Here is a 16,665-nt window from a genome sequence, read left to right on the forward strand (position 1 = left end):
TTGAATACTGTTCTAAGTGCCTTAACTGGGTTAACTCATTTAACCCTCTCAAAACTGAGGGGACCTTATGATTCTCATCTTTCAGATAAGGCAATGAGGTTAAGGGCTTGCCTCCAGGTCATGGAGGCTGAGAGGTGGCAGAGTCAGGATTTCAACACAAATAACTTGCCTCCAGTGCCTGTGTTAATAACGCCACCCTTCTGATAACAAATAATCAAAATAAGCTATTAGGTTGTTAAATAGTTATCGCTCAGATAGCATGACACCGTGCCCACTTCTGTGTCTCCATTGCCTGTAATTGTGAAATGTGACAGAGGAAGGTTCAAACATTTGGCCTCAGTGGCCTGCTTTCCTACCATTTTCCAATGTGGTGGGCGCATTATAGAACTTGTCGAATATGAAGTTAATCTTAGCAGCAATAAACTTGGTCGGCTGTAAATGATCCAAAAGGAGAATCTGGACTGGCCATTTCAGGGGTGCGACTCAATTAGCTGTGCCCAGTGAGGCCACCTTTTCCATCAGACAAATCGAAACTCAAAGATAACACATTATCCAGTTTCCCTGGCAAGAGAGCTATCATGATCCTAATGTGTAGCCATTGTCTCTGGAAATTAACTCTCCAGACCCCGCCCTGTCTGAGCATGCGACTCTCCTCACACACAAATAAATCTGCAACATGACCTGTGCACAATGAGGTCCACTCACCTCCGAATGAATCTGGGTGATTTATGGACTCATAGGTGGACAGAAGTGGGAGGTGTGTTATGAATCACAGAGCCGTTGCTTTTATGGTGAGAAGCCTGAGGTGCAGAGAGGGACTGTCTAAAGGGACCCCATGAATAGGTCAGACAACCTGATTTCCAGACCCACCACTCAGCCAGCTGCAGTGTCCAATATGTTTGATGCCAAGAAGTATTTCTCTGGTATTTCAGATCATGCCCTGTGTGTCATGACCAGCCCTTACCAATGGCCGGTTCCACGATGATGGCCCAGTCTCAGGGATGATATTCACTGAGTGTCTATTTTGTGCCCCTACTGTCCTAACTGGCTTCTCAGTTTTTGCATCATGCCTATGAAAGAGTCCTATCTGACACCAGTCACAAAGGGGGAGTGTGGTGGGAATGTAGATGGGTCCAGAAAAATCTAGGAAGCAAACCAGAGCCAGTCTCAGGCTGCCAGTGGTAGTGGAGCTCTGCAGTGTGACCATAAAGAGGATTGGATGGATCCAGTTCCTGGAGCTGAGTGGAGGGGAGGATCCTGACAGGGTGAAACTCCTGTCTCCTTAGCTTTGCTCCAAACCCTCATGTGACCTCTCACCTTCTTGGATCCTGTTTCTCCTCCTGTCCATCTCTTTGTCTCTGTCTCTGTCTCTCTCTTTCTTCTCCTGAGAGAACTGAAATAAATCAGAGTGCCATGGCACAAAGGAGAGGCTCTGGTGTTACGGGTGCCTACAGACACATACCTAAGACCCTGGCCAGCTTACCTACTGGTCTCGAAGTGATCTTGATCTAGAAAGTGGGGAGTTTCATAAGACACTCTTAAAGGGTTCAGAAGACGTTGTACATATACGCTATTTGTTTTACTGTGATAGGCTGACCAGGAAAAAGAAAATTAAACATTCCCTTCCATTATCTCTACCCTCAACATTTCATTACCCCTGGAAAGAGAGATTGGACCTTTAATTCTAAAAATTCACCCCTGGATCCAACTGAAGGACATTTTAGACTTTTAGGGTCTTTGATCTCCCAGCCTTTACATAAGATGGTCTTTCAACCCAGTTCTGCTTTCTCTTTCTCCTTCTTTACCTGGTTAATTCTTATTAATAGATTAAGACGAGGATCAAGAGTCCCTTCTTCCTCGAAGCCATCTCTTATCTTTGCATAGATACCCACTTGCTCCCAGGATTCCTGAACTAACTTCTTTCCAGCCATGCCCTTAACCCCTCAGGCACAGCCTCATAATTGGGAGTTTCTGCTTTGTCATCGCTTTCTAGGCCACATTAACCTATGTCTATAGGTCTAGCACCACAGAGAGAATGGATGTGAAAGAATATCCTCAAGTCAGTAGTAGCAGGGCAATAAAATGCACTGATTCACACTCAAGTGTTGGTGACTCAAAGTTGCCTTTCCCACGTAACTTTGCTCCCTACAAACTCTTCACCACCCCAACCCCTGCCCAACTCATCTCCCACCCCCTTAAAGAAGAGGGGAATGCTGAGATGGCAGAGTCACCGGATCTTGTGACTCCCTTTTGTAGACCATAGAACCAGGGCTCACATTCTGTAGCTCACGCTTGGTGACCCGAGGCTAATCCAAAGTGAGGAAGAACATGACAGCCAGAGTGAGCTTCCGAATTACAAGAGCTCTTTCCTGAGACTCTGAGAAAACCTTCTGTGATCACTTGTTCCTGCCGGTAAGACTACTGGGGCAATTCTCCCCCAAAGGGGTAAGGCCCTTCCGGGTCCTTATATCAAATTAAATATTGCCTACTTGCTGGGTCCTGCCCACGAGGCAACGCAAATAAAAAGGCACAAAGGGTCCTGTCATCCTGGGGAATGTTTTCTTTATTTGTGTCCTCTGGAAACCAGTTGACAGAAGACAATAGTCCTTTAAGGATTTACCACCAACAGGAACTGCAAATTACTATAAATGCCTCTTGAAAGCCCAAGACAAAATACTCCACAGGGAGAAAATAAACAAGAGCTATTTCATTTATGTGGATTCTGACTTTTAAAGTGTCCTTCCTTTCTAATAAGATTTTTTTTTTTTTGCATTTTTTTCATGCGGGAAACGCAGTCCTGTGAACGAGCTCAAATCAGGAGCCAACTGAGGCATGTGAGGCATTCACAGAGAAAAATAATAACAGCTAGAGCTGAGCGCTTGTCACGTGTCCGACGCCATGTGACGCTGTACCTAATCCACACCGAACCATATACAGGTGGGGACCGTCCGCACAGGATGTATTTTGCAGGGGAGGGGACCGAGGCACAGAGAAGTTAAACAACTTGCCCAGGGGCACACAAAGCTTGTGAAAAGCAGAACTAGAACTGGGCTTCAAGCCCAGGCAGGCTGGGTCCAAAGCCACAGCCTGTGCTACTCGGCATTTGGTGAAGCTACGGATCGCCGTCGCTCTGCTGGAGCTCAGCAGAGCACACAAAGTAGGGAGACACTGGGGTACCGGGAACTTGGCTGGCCTGATTGAGAAAGGTGAGCAAACGTTCCTCGAGGCAGGGACTTCATTTATTCCCAATCACAGGACGGAGAGCCCGGGGCGAGTCAGAGCAGAGGATGGCTCCTGCCTCCTGCCCCGTGAGAGCAAGTGGCACAGAGAGGGCAGGACTCTGCACTAGGGCAGACCAGAGCTCTGTTTCTCCACTCGCTAGGCGGTGACTTTTGGCAAATGGTGCCACTCTCTACATCTCGATTTTCCCATGCATAAAATGGGGAAACTCCCATCAATCAAAAAAGGAGGAAAGACAGCAGTGGCGGGGCTCTCTGGATGCATGACCTTCTCTCCCTTCCTGCCCAGGATGAACGCGCGTCGCCTCACACCCCGCTGGGAGCAGAGGTCTCCACCCCTGGGCCTAACAGCCCCAGCTCACCAGCGTGGTGCCCTTTGTTCCCCCATCTCCCACACTCAGCCCGGCTTCAGAGGAAGGTTGTGGACTTTGAAGTGGAGTCTGAAGCCTGACTCTGACATTCACGCATTCGAGCAAGTGTCTTTCTCTCTTTGAGCCTCCCTCTCCGAATGAGTGAGATGGAGATGGCAGTAACCCCGGTTTCTGGCCTCTTGGTGAGGACTCATGTGTGAGGACACCCCGAGCAGTTAGCTGCGTGAATCACCCTCTCACCTGCAACCTTTATTTTCATTTTCACTTTTTTTTTCTTTTAAGTAGGCTTCCTGCCCAGTGCAGAGTGCAGCACAGGGCCTGAACTCACAACCCCGAGATCAAGACCTGAGCTGTGATCAAGAGTTGGATGCTGGGGCGCCTGGGTGGCTTAGTCGGTTGAGCGTCCGGCTTTCGCTTAGGTCATGATCTCGCGGTTCGTGAGTTCGAGCCCCGCGTCGGGCTCTGTGCTGACTGCCAGCTCGGAGCCTGGAGCCTGTTTCAGTCTGTGACTCCCTCTCTCTCTGACCCTCCCTGCTCATGCTGTCTGTCTGTCTCTCTCTCCTAGAAAAAAAAAAAAAAAAGAGTTGGATGCTTAGGGTGCCCAAGTGACTCAGGGGTTTAAGTGTCTGACTTTGGCTCAGGTGAGGACCACACAGCTCATGAGTTTGAGCCCGACATTGGGCTATATGCAGACAGCTCAGATCCTGGAGCCTGCTTCAGATTCTGTATCTCCCTCTCTCTCTCTCCCCTCCTCCCTCACGCTCTGTCTCTCTCTGTCTCTCAAAAATAAATAAACATTAATAAAAAAAAAGAGTTGGATATTTAACTGACTGAGCCACCCAGGCACCCCTCATTTGCAGCTTTTATTAAGGTAGAAGCTCCTTCCCTAAATTACCTACCCTGTGATCTTACTTCGAGCCTACAGTGCTTTTCAAAGTCTGCTGTAACAAAGTACCACAGACAGTGGGGCTTAAACAAATTTATTCTCTTATGGCTCTGGAGGCTGGAAGTCCAAGGTCAGGGTGTTAGCAGGGCTGGTTCCTTGCTGTTAGCAGGGCTGTGAAGGAGAATCTGTTCTGCGCCTCTCCTGGCTTCTGGTGGCCTCAGGCGTTCTTTGTAGACAGCTGTCTTCACAGCAACCTCCTATGCTTGTTTGCCTTGGTGTCAAAATTTCCCTTTTTATAAGGGCAGCAGTCATGTTGGATTAGGGTCTGCCCTCATGACCTCATCTGAACTTGATCATCAGCAAAGACCCTGTTTCCAACTAAGGCCACATTTACAGGTGTTGGGGATTTGGCGGGGGGATCAGTTCAGCCCATGCCACGTACTACGGAATTAGGCCAAAGAAGTCAGCTTCCTGCTCCAAACATTTGGAACGCTTAAACACAGCTGTCTGGTCTTCACCTTGCCTCCCCTTCCCTTGTCTGGGGAGGTTGCTCTTCTTGCCCACAATTTCCAAATGGCTCAGAGTCTCAGGAACTTTCCTCGGGACACCGTCAACTTTGGTAAGATCGCTTTTCAGCTCCATTCTCAGAACAGAACAGGCTTCTCCATATGCAGCATGACTGCAGGGAACACAGTGAATATGCCACTTCCCAAGAGAAGGAAACTCCCATTCAGTTAATACAAGCCATCAAGCTGGTTTCCCCTAGGCTGTCCGTACAATCGAATTTTTGAACTGGGTACAGGAGTTTATACTTAAATCCTGTTGGAGAGAATCTAATGATTCCAAACACTGTTTGCATCTGGATTCCGTCATCTGTTATATTCCACCTCCCTCTCTGTATTGTTCCTCCTGAGTCTCGTCAGCATGGCTTCCTCATCCTTCTCTCCAAGTCATCGGTGAGACTATTGAGAGCATGCATTCACAAAGAGGGTGACATCACCCCCAAACAGGCAAAACATATCTTGCTCTTTTATGTGTACAGCATAGATATCCATATAGTACATAAATGAATATCTGGTATGTCATCTGTGATGTTAAAATTTTCCAAGAGGGATAGGTATGCAGGAAAAAGTGTCTAATAAAGCTCCTTAAGGGGACAGTAATGAAAAAATAGTTGAAGAACAAGTCTAAAGGATAAGACTCAGAGCAAAGATGAGGAGTCCACTGGAGGTCTCCCCAGGTCTGCCAACACCCATCAGTACGATTAACTAGTTGTAGCAGGGCCCCTCGACCTTGATCAGAGTTTACTCAGCCATGTTCAGATAGGTAGGAATCCATAAATGTTTTAATATATTCTAATACGCTGTGTGACAAAACTCTTAACAACTCACCGAGAAAAGGGCACATAGCTTAACAAATCATTCAGCTCTAAATGGTCATTAAGTCAATCATTCATTCATTTATTCATCATTCAACAAATATCTACTAAGTGCCTACAATATGGCAGGCAGTGGTCTAAGAGCTAAGAAATGCGACAATGAACAAAATAGATTAAATCTGCACCTTCACCGAGCTTGCAACCTAGGAAGGGTTGGGGTGAGGGAAAGACAGTCAATATACAAAATAATAATAATAAAATAATAATCCAACTTAGAGTATTGTCAGGTGGAGATGAAGTACCATGGGGGAGAAAAGGCCTCATGAAAGCTATGGTCTAAGGGGGTTGTTACATTGATGTAACTATTCTCTGAGAAACTGTAATGATGGAAACGTGTCATACCACAGTTGTCAAAACCCTCAGAAGTGCCCAACACCAAGAGTGACCTTTAACATAAATGATGGACTATAGTTAATGATAATGTATCAGTATTGGTTCGTCAATTATAACAAATTATAATTGATGCGAGATGTTAATAATAGGGAAGACTGTGGGGGTGGAGGCGGGGTGGGTACATTGAACCCTATGTAGTATCTGTTCAGTTATTCTGTAAATTTAACATGGGACTAAATCAATCAAGTCTTTTTGTTTTTTTCTTTTAAGCTGTCATCCGAACCAAGGCAAAAATACAGAAGAAAGGGAGCAGTCGTGTCCAGCATGCTTGCAGCAGGGAAGCTTGGCAAGAAGAGAACATTGAAGGGGATGTGAGTATGAGTGAGGCTGACTTTAGTTGGGTGAGAGGAATCCACATGCTGAAAGGAATCCGGTGAAATAGTATGACCAGGGAGCTGCAGGAGGAATAGATCCCAAGAGGTGATGTCCAGTCAAGAGAGCAGAGTTGTTCAAGGAGGCCCTCCCCAGCAGCTGTGAAAAGAACTCCAATCATAAAATAGAGAAGCTGTGAAGGGGGCTTACGTAGCTCCGTCAGTTAAGTGTCTGACTTCAGCTCAGGTCATGACTTCATAGTTCGAGTTGAACCTCCCTTTTCATGAGTTTGAACCTCACTGTTTTTTTTTTTTAATGTTTTTTATTTATTTCTAGGAGAGAAAGAGAGAGACAGCGTGAGCAGGGGAGGGTCAGAGAGAGAGGGAGACACAGACTCTGAAACAGGCTCCAGGCTCTGAGCTGTCAGCACAGAGCCCGACGCGGGGCTTGAACCCACAAACCGCGAGATCATGACCTAAGCAAAAGCCGGACGCTCAACCTACTAAGCCACCCAGGAGCCCCTGAACCTCACTGTTAATGAGTTCAAGCCCTGCATCGAGCTCTGGACTGACAGCTAGGAGCCAGCTTTGGATGCTCTTTTTTCCTCTCTCTCTTCCCCTCCCCCATGCTCACGTGTGCTCCCACACACTCTCTCTCAAAAATAAATTTTAAAAAGACTAAAAAAAATAAAGAACAACTATACAAGGAGGAGAAGGAGACAAAGCCAAGTTGTGATCTATCTCAAAGAGAAGTTCAGGGCCAGAAACAAGGGAGATAGTAATCCAGGCACATGGAAGAATTTAGGACTTAAGACTTGGGAGGAAATTGTGTGCAATTTTTAAAAAATTAATTAATTAATTAAAATTTTAATTTATATCCAAGTTAGTTAGCATATAGTGCAACAATGATTTAAGGAGTAGATTCCTTAATGCCCCTCACCCATTTAGCCCCTCCCCCCAGCAACCCTCTATTTGTTCTCTATATTTAAGAGTCTCTTATATAAGTTTTGTCCCCCTCTCTGTTTTTAAATTATTTTTGCTCCCCTTCCCTTNTTTTGATTGCCGAGTAATACTCCATTTTGTGTGTGTGTGTGTGTGTGTGTATCACATCTTCCTGATCCATTCATCCATCATTGGACATTTGGGCTTTTTCTATACTTTGACTATTATTGATAGTGCTGCTATAGATACCAGGGTGCATGTGCCCCTTCAAAACAACACACCTGTATCCTTTTGGATAAATACCTAGTAGTGCAATGGCTGGGTCATACGGTAGTTCTATTTTTTTATTTTTTGAGGAACCTCCATACTGTTTTCCAGAGTAGCTGCACCAGTTTGCATTCCCATCAGCAGTGCAAAAGAGAACCTCTTTCTCTGCATCCTTGCAAATAGCTGTTGTTGCCTGAGTTGTTAATGTTTGTTAGCCATTCTGATAGGTATGAGGTGGTATCTTATTGTGGTTTTAATTTGTATTTCTCTGATGATGAGTGGTATTGCGTGTTTTTCATGTTTCTGTTAACCACCTGGATGTCTTCTTCAGAGATTGCTCTTCTGTTCTTCTTCTGTTCTCTTCTCTTCTCTTTTTCTTCTGTTCATGTCTTTTGCCCATTTCTTCACTGGATTATTTGTTTTTTGGGTATTGAGTTTGATAAGTTCTTTATAGATTTAAGAAACTGACCCTTTATCTGATATGTCATTTGCAAATATCTTCTCCCATCCCATCAGTTGTCTTTTAGTTTTGCTGATTGTTTCCTCCAATGTGCAGAAGCTTTTAGTTTTGATGAGGTCCCAATAGTTCATTTTAGCTTTTTTTCCCTTGCCTCCAGAGATGTGTTGAGTAAGAAGTTCCTGCAGCTGAGGTCATAGAGGTTTTTACCTGTTTTCTCCTCTAGGATTTTTTAAAACATTTTAAAAAATGTTTTATTTATTTATGAGAGAGAGAGAGAGACAGTGTGAGCAGGGGAGGGTCAGAGAGAGAGGGAGACACAGAATCCGAAGCAGGCTCTAGGCTCCAAGCTAGCTGTCAGCACAGAGCCCGATGCGGAGCTCGAACCCACGAACCATGAGATCATGACCTGAGCCGAAGTCGGATGCCCAACCAACTGAGTCACCCAGGAGCCCCTCCTCTAGGATTTTGATGGCTTCCTGTCTTACATTTAGGTCTATCATCCATTTTGAGGTTATTTTTGTGTATGGTATAAGAAAGTGGTCCAGGTTCATTTTTCTGCATGTTGCTGTCTAGTTTTCCCAGCACCATTTGCTGAAGAGACTGTCTATTCCAGTGGATATTCTTTCCTGCTTTGTCAGAGATTAGTTGGCCATACGTTTGTGGCTCCATTTCTGGGTTCTCCGCTGGGTTCTCTATTCTGTTCCATTGATCTGAGTATCTGTTTTTGTGCCAGTACCATACTGTCTTGATGATTATAGCTTTATAATACAGCTTGAAGTCCAGGATTATGATGCCTCCAGCTTCGGTTTTCTTTTTCAAGACTGTTTTGGCTCTTTGGGGTCTTTTCTCATTCCATACAAATTTTAGGATTATTTGTTCTAGCTCTGTGAGGAATGCTGGTGTTATTTTGATAGGGATTGGATTGAATATATAGATTGCTTTGGGTAGTATCAACATTTTAACAATGTTTATTATTCCAATCCAGGAGCATGGAATATTTTTCCTTTTTTTTTTTTTTGATGTTTTCTTCAATTTCTCTCATAAGCTTTCTGCAGTTTTCAGTGGAAATTGTGTGCAATTTTTAATACCTTTCTACCTATATCCCAGGCACAGTTTCCCACCTCATAACAAATTACAATTAGTTGTATGAGTTTTCCCAACTACACCGAACTATGAGAAATAATAAATTAGAAAAGGCACATTTTATTATACCTAGATTAGTTCATCACAGGAATCCAAAAAGCTGATACTTTTCTCATGTGTGGGAATTTAAAAGCCACAAGCAGGAAATACATAGACTTGTGAGGGAAGGAATCAGACTTTGTGGGTAAGCTGACAGTAAGAGTGACTTCATCAACCCATGAGCCACACAGGGGACACTCAGTCTCTCCATCATCTATGTGTCCAGAAAGCATTAGGGATTCTCAGATATCCTGCCCTTGACCTTAGGGATGCTGAAATATTATTGGAAAGTCTAGACTTGTTCATCCAAAAACACAAAGAAAATAAAGGTGAATCAAATAGTGTTCCACTGAACAGAATAAAGAATGAGTGCTATGGATTACAGGTTGTGTCCTTCAAATTCATATGTTGAAGCCCTAATCTCCAATGCGATGGAGTTTAGAGGTGAGGGCCTTCGATAGGTAATTAGGTTCAGATGAGGTCAAGAAGGTGGAATCCTCATGACAAAAGTAATGCTCTTACAAGGAAGGAAAAGGCTAGAGGTTCTTCTATCCACCACATAAGAATACAGCAAGACGGTGCCTGTCTGCAAACCAGCAAAAGGGCTCTCAACAAATCGGCTGGCAGCTTGGTCTTGGATTCCTGTCTTCAGAACTGTAAGGAACAAATGCCTGTTGTTTAAGATATCCAGGCTATGGTGATTTTGTTAGAGCTGCCCAAATGGACTCAAACAGTGATTAAAAAAGGAATAAGATTATGCGAGGTTAGTTAAGCTCTAGCTTTCTCTTCAAGGAGAGGAAGTTTGTATATTGAGTCAGGAACGGAGACTTGCATTTTAGGACTATGGCAGCAATCAAGAAGCCCAGGGAAGTCACTGAGACACTTATCAAATCAGTAGTTCTCAAGTGGGTGAGGCAACCTCCCATCACACATCCCCAAACACAGAGTAACATAGTGTATGTTCTCCCTCTGCCTTTAGCCAAGTCTACCCGTCTGTTCAGGGGCCTTCAGCCTTCTTTTGCCCTTAAAGACCAAGTTCAAGTCCCATTGCTGCTGAAATGCCAACACTGATCACAACTGTCTTAGAATTCCATGGATACTCATGACCTATACCATTTGCTTAGTATCTTTGTATGCAATATGCTGTGATAAGAAACACTGAATTTGCGGTAATATTTGGGCTTTAGTGGAGATCCACCCCTCACTAACTATGTTCCCTTGGGTTGGTTATTTAGCATTGCTGAGCCTCAGTCTCCTGATTTGCAAACTGGGTGAAACGAGAGGATTCAAAACATCTGTTCTTGAGGATATAGGGCCTCAGGAACTCCCATTCATTGTTGGCCGGGTGCAAATTGTTTCTACCTCTTTGGAACTATTGCAAGTGTCCTCTAAAGTTAAATCTAAGCCTATTCTCTGAACTAGCAATTCCATTCTTAGATATATAACCAACAGAAATGAGTGCTTATGTTCACCAGAAGATATGCACAATATTCATAGCAATTGTAATCATAATAGCCTCAAACTGGAAACAACCCAAATGCCCATCAGCAGTAGGATAGATTTTTTTTTAAATGGTGATCTATTTGTACAATAGCATGCAGTACAGCAATGAAAACAAACTACTGTTACGCACAGTGATATGGATAAACCCCATAGGTACAATGTTGAGTGAAAGGATCCAGATGAAAACAAAAAAATGACATGCTGAATGATTCCATATATATGAAGAACCAGCAAATCTGATGATAATGGGTGTCTGAGGAGGTTACTTTGGGGGTATTAACTGGGAAGGGCAAAAGAGAATCTTTTGGGGAGCCGAAAATGTTCTATTTATGATCAGGGTGGTACTCCAGAGTGGTATATATGAAAATAATATGCAAAATGTTAAAAAAAAATAAAGTATAGAAATTAACTAAGCTGTGCTCTTAAGATTTGCACATTTTACATCAAGCCACATTTCAACTTAAAAATAAGAAATTAGGAGAGAGAGTAACTGGTCTTGTTCAGAGTATGTATCCTTACTACATGAATCAACAATGGCCACCATATGCCTCAGTAATGGTGGGAGGGATCTTGACTACTACAGGGCTGGCTACTTCAAGACTCAGTCCCATGGAATCTGAAGCCACTTTAACCCATTTCTTCGTCTTTATTTGCTTTATAATACTAACAGAATTGGAAACGACCTAATTTCTTGTTTGTGTGTTTACTGGTTTAATGTCTGTCCCCAACCCCATGAGGTGGCGGCATCCTTCTTAGTGATTCAAAACACAGCAGCAGGCCTGGTTCGAGATAAGGCCTAATCGGTGTTTGTTAGGATGGGTGCATAAATGAATGAAGAAGTGAAGGAATGCATATCTGATAGTGTGCTACAAAACCAGGAATACAAAGATGAATTAAGCCATGTTTCTCTCCCCCAAGGAGATCATACTGATCAATTCTGGTTGATTCTATCTTAAAGAGATCCTTAGAAACCCAACACTCCTCTCTCTCTGGTCCTCATTGTCAATCCTCTGCATTTCTTCAGCAGCCCCTACCTGGTCATGCTGTCTTTGGACTCTTCTTCCCCCGCTCCCAACACACACACACACACACACACACACACACACAGATATATACCACATACACACCACAGTATCTGTATTGCTACCCGTTGACTTACTGGAAACTAATCCTGATCCTATGGCCCCACTGCTTCAAATTTCTGGCTCCTCTCTCCAAGTTGGAACCTGTTCAGCAGGCTGACTCCTACCTACCTGCCACACCTCACCTCCCAGCCCTGAGCAGCCCCCCTTGATCTTGTCTGCACCCCTCTCCTCACACTGTTCTCAGCCTCTCTCACAACACTCAGCCCCCACACCACCCTCTTGGCCTCCTGGGCCTCTTTTCTAGCCTCCAAAACACCCTTCATGATGTCTCTCTGGCCAAGGAGGCTGTGGGTCAAGGGCTGGAATCACCAGAGCAAGGCTGAAAACCCAGGGAAGCCCCCCTCAGTTTGTGTCATTAACTTTTACTGTTTTTCTCCTGATTTTTCTCAAAATACATATGCATGTTTTAGATTATTGAGAAAGAAAAAAAAGAAGTGAAGAAAGAAGATAGAAAGAAAGAAGGGAAGAAAGGAAGGAAGGAAAGAAGGAAGGAGGGAAGGAAAAAGGGAGGAAGGGAGAGGGAGGGAGAGTGGGGAAGGAAGGAAGGAAAGGAGGGAGGGAGGGAGGGAGGGAGGGAGGAAGGAAGGAAGGAAGGAGGGAAGGAAGGAAGGAAGGAAAAGAAAACCAGTACTGAACATTTGTTTTGTAAACTGCCTTTTCCCCAACATGTATACATGGTCGGTATTTGATGTGAGGGTAGAAGTGCGCATAGCAAATGTATAATCCAGCCAGATCTTTGAAACCTCAAATCATTAAAAACTCCACCTGGTGAAAAGCTATGTTTGCGTGAAAATGTTTCAGGGGCACCTCAAGAAGAATTAGTACTTTCTGAAGATAGAAAGACAGAGAGAGGGAGACAAGGTCAAATTTAATTAGGGCTTTACTCTTCAGTCTTTATTCCCTCGGTATTTACCCCAGGAACTGAGTTCACAGAGTCAGGGTAACAGCTATTCTCATTCTACTTCAGCGGAGCACCTGGTACTCACCACCGCGGCCCCCACGGGCTGACACAGGGCTGGCACCAAGCAGACATCAAAATAAATATCAGGTTGAATAGGACTCAGTTCAAGTCAGCATCAAGCCGAAGGTGCCCTAATCCCTCTCGTCTCCAGCTACTCAGACCAGAAGGCTTTGACGCACCCCTTTTTCATCATGACCGTCCAGGCTCCCAAGGCCTGGGCATTCTCCCGTCCCTGTAGCATCTAATTCACCTTCCCCTGTGCTCCCGGCACCTTCGTACATCAGTAGACACCCAAGTGCAGTCTTCTGCCCCCGCTCCTACCTGGCCTTTGAGCTCCTCAGCTTCTCATTCACCACTTAGCTTTCCCAAACCGAGTTCCTCTCAACAGGATGCAGGTCGGATTGCTTAGCCTGATACTCACAGCACTGCGTAAGCAAGATTCACAGTCTACCGGTGTGGGAACCACTGAACATTTGAAATGAGGCTAGTGAGACTCAGCACAGTCTTACTGGAGTGAGAAACACTGGTTTTGCCATTGACACAACGCTATTATTGTGCTAAGACTACATTTCATTTTACCACCGCATTACATGATATATGGTTATTGTAGTGCACGTGTAGAGCGTCGATGTCATTTTTACATGTAAACTCGTCAATGAATTGTGTCAGTTCAAATGTCTTCTTTTCTATGCACCTACTTAACGTTGTGATGTGTTTATTCGAATACTTTCTACAGACAGTGAGGGTACAGAGATGTCTGTGTAAGTCACAATTGGTAATTAAGTCAAAAATTTATTATTTTAATTATAATGTAATTAAAAGCTTTTAGTTAAATAAAAGGTTTAGGCAAAATTTTAAAAATTTAAACGAAGGTATCCTAATGATGCAGACTCAAGTGGAGATGCAGAAGCTAGTACTACAATAGACAAAGGAAAGCAGGGGGTGCCTGGGTGGCTCAGTCGGATAAGCATTCAACTTCAGCATAGGTCATGATCTTGCAGTTCATGAGTTCAAGCCCTGTGTCGGGCTATGTGCTGACAGCACAGCACTCTGTGTGTGTCTCTCTCCCTCAAAAATAAATAAACATTTAAAAAATTAGAAAGAGGAAAGCAGGAAAGAAAGATAGTGAAAAGCAATTGCAACTCGCTACAACAGATCATATAGAAATAGGCTTTTACAAAGATGAAGTTGACAATATTAAGAGACATTTTCAGCAAGTGTACAGTGAATTTAATAACAAGTTTCTTTTCAATTGTCAAAAAAAATCAATGTAATTAGCAGCCTAAAAACAGAATTAAACGCTGAACAGAAAAAAATTAATTTTTTAATTAAAAAAAATTCTTTAAACTTTAAAAAATCAATTTAAATAGGATCTGTGCTTATAAATTTAGCCAGCTATAAAAGAGCTTGGCTTCTTATACAAACAAAACAAAACAAAACAAAACACTTTCAGATGAAAAACTGGTAAAAGAAATTATTTTTCAGTAATAGAAATATTATTAGAAGATCCTGAGAAAAGACTAAAAAGGGTATTTTATTAAAAGTGAAAACCCTCCCATTAAGTCACCAAATAATTGCCCATAAAATACAACTTTTCTAACAATAGCAAAGACCAATCAATAAACTTGAAAAATCACAATTACTTTCCTCAGCTTTAGATGAGTCATGCCATATAATAGACACCAATTAATACTTCAGGCACATTTTGTCTCGAAGGACTTCCAATTTACAAAGAAATGTCAATTCACAGCCCAAAAAACTTAACACGTGGCATCGATATTTTTAAATTTTTACATCTATCAAAGAAGTATTCCAACTAGATAAGAAAAAAATTAGTTTCTATCACCACAAATGGTAGTTCTGCTATGCTGGGTCAAAAATCTATATTTATGGGAATTTTCAGATAAGAAACTGATATTTTCCTTCTTGCTCATTCCACTATATAATACATATTGAAAATTCTTGTGCTTAGTTTTCTGCAGCAGACTTTGTGAAAGGCATCATGGATATAGTTATTAAAATTGTTTATTATATACTTTTAAATATTATAAATTGTCTCCACTTTGTGGAACAGTTGAAAGAAACAGGATGATTTTAATGAACTTCTGTTCTTTGCCAATATTGAGTCATAGAAGAGTTTTACAAAGACTTATGGAATTTTTAACTCCAATTCAAGGCTTTCAGAACAAAAGATTGCTTGTCAAAGATTCAATAATCAAAGACAGAAAATAGCTGTATGATTTATGTTGTTTCATTAAAACCGACTGCATATGAATGAGCAAAATTTGAAATTCCAAGGTAAGAAAAGCATTTAGCAACATAGACAGGTATGAGAATTTATGTTGAAACTGAAACTTTTATAATACAAGTCAACAATAATGATTTTATGCCTTTTTCTAACCTGATCAGTATGTGAATTATTTTCATTGTAATTGACAGGTATTATGTAAGTTGGATATAAAGGCCAAAAAATGTGAAGGATATGTCATTGCCATTGATAAATTTTAGGTTGCTTTTCAACTTATGCCGTAGGCTTTTGAATTGACCCAAGATTTGGTGAATTTACTTAATTTGGACAGATGTAGTTTTGAAATTGATATGCTTTTTTAATTTTTTTAACCTTTTTAATGTTTATTTATCTTTGAGAGAGAGATACAAAGAGTGTGAGCACGGGAGGGGCAGAGAGAGAGGGATACACAGATACACAGAATCCGAAACAGGCTCCAGGCTCTGAGCTGTCAATAGAGGCTGATGCAGGGCTCGAACCCATGAACCTTGAGTTCATGACCTGAGCCAAAGTTGAACGCTCAATCATGTGAGCCATTCAAGCACCCCAAAACTGATATGCTTTTGCTCCAACATCAAATCAATGCTTTCAGAAAAGATGAATAGGTCTTATCAATATGGATGTAAATATTAAAGAAAAATAGTTTTTTGTACTTTTTGGGGTTACTGAAAAACATTTATGTTTATTATATATTAGGTATGTAAACTACTTTTTCAACTGTGTTATGAAAAATAATAGAGATCATGTATATCCAATGAAAATTTTGCGTTTGAGGCAAAATGTGTTGTAAGTAAAATCTAAACACTGAATTTCCAAGACTTGGTATGAAATAAAGTGTATAAAATATATCATTAAGAATTGTTTTTATTAATCATGTTGAAATGATATTTGGGATATATTAGATTAAATAAAATATACTATTGAAGTTAATTTCAACTTTTTTTTCACGCTTTTTTTTACTGTGAATACTAGAAATTTTTAAGCTTCATATATGGTTCACATTATGTTTCTATTGGAGGGCCCTGCTCTAGAATGTAGTTGCCATGATAATCTGACAAAGGTGATATGCCTTCATCTTATTCACTGTTGTATTCCCAGAGCCTAACACCAGGACCTGGCACATATTACGTGTTCAGAAAATATTGCCTAAATAAATGAATCTAGGTGTATGTCAGTATCAGTAAGGGCTCAACACCAGGACATAGCAGCCACTCCAACTATTTCAAGCCAAAAGGGATTTAACCTGAGGAATTAAGAATTTACAGACACTTTTCTAAAAA

Source organism: Crocuta crocuta, unplaced genomic scaffold (genome assembly GCF_008692635.1).
Source record: "Crocuta crocuta isolate KB4526 unplaced genomic scaffold, BGI_CrCroc_1.0 scaffold57, whole genome shotgun sequence".
NCBI classification, from domain to species: Eukaryota; Metazoa; Chordata; class Mammalia; order Carnivora; family Hyaenidae; genus Crocuta; species Crocuta crocuta.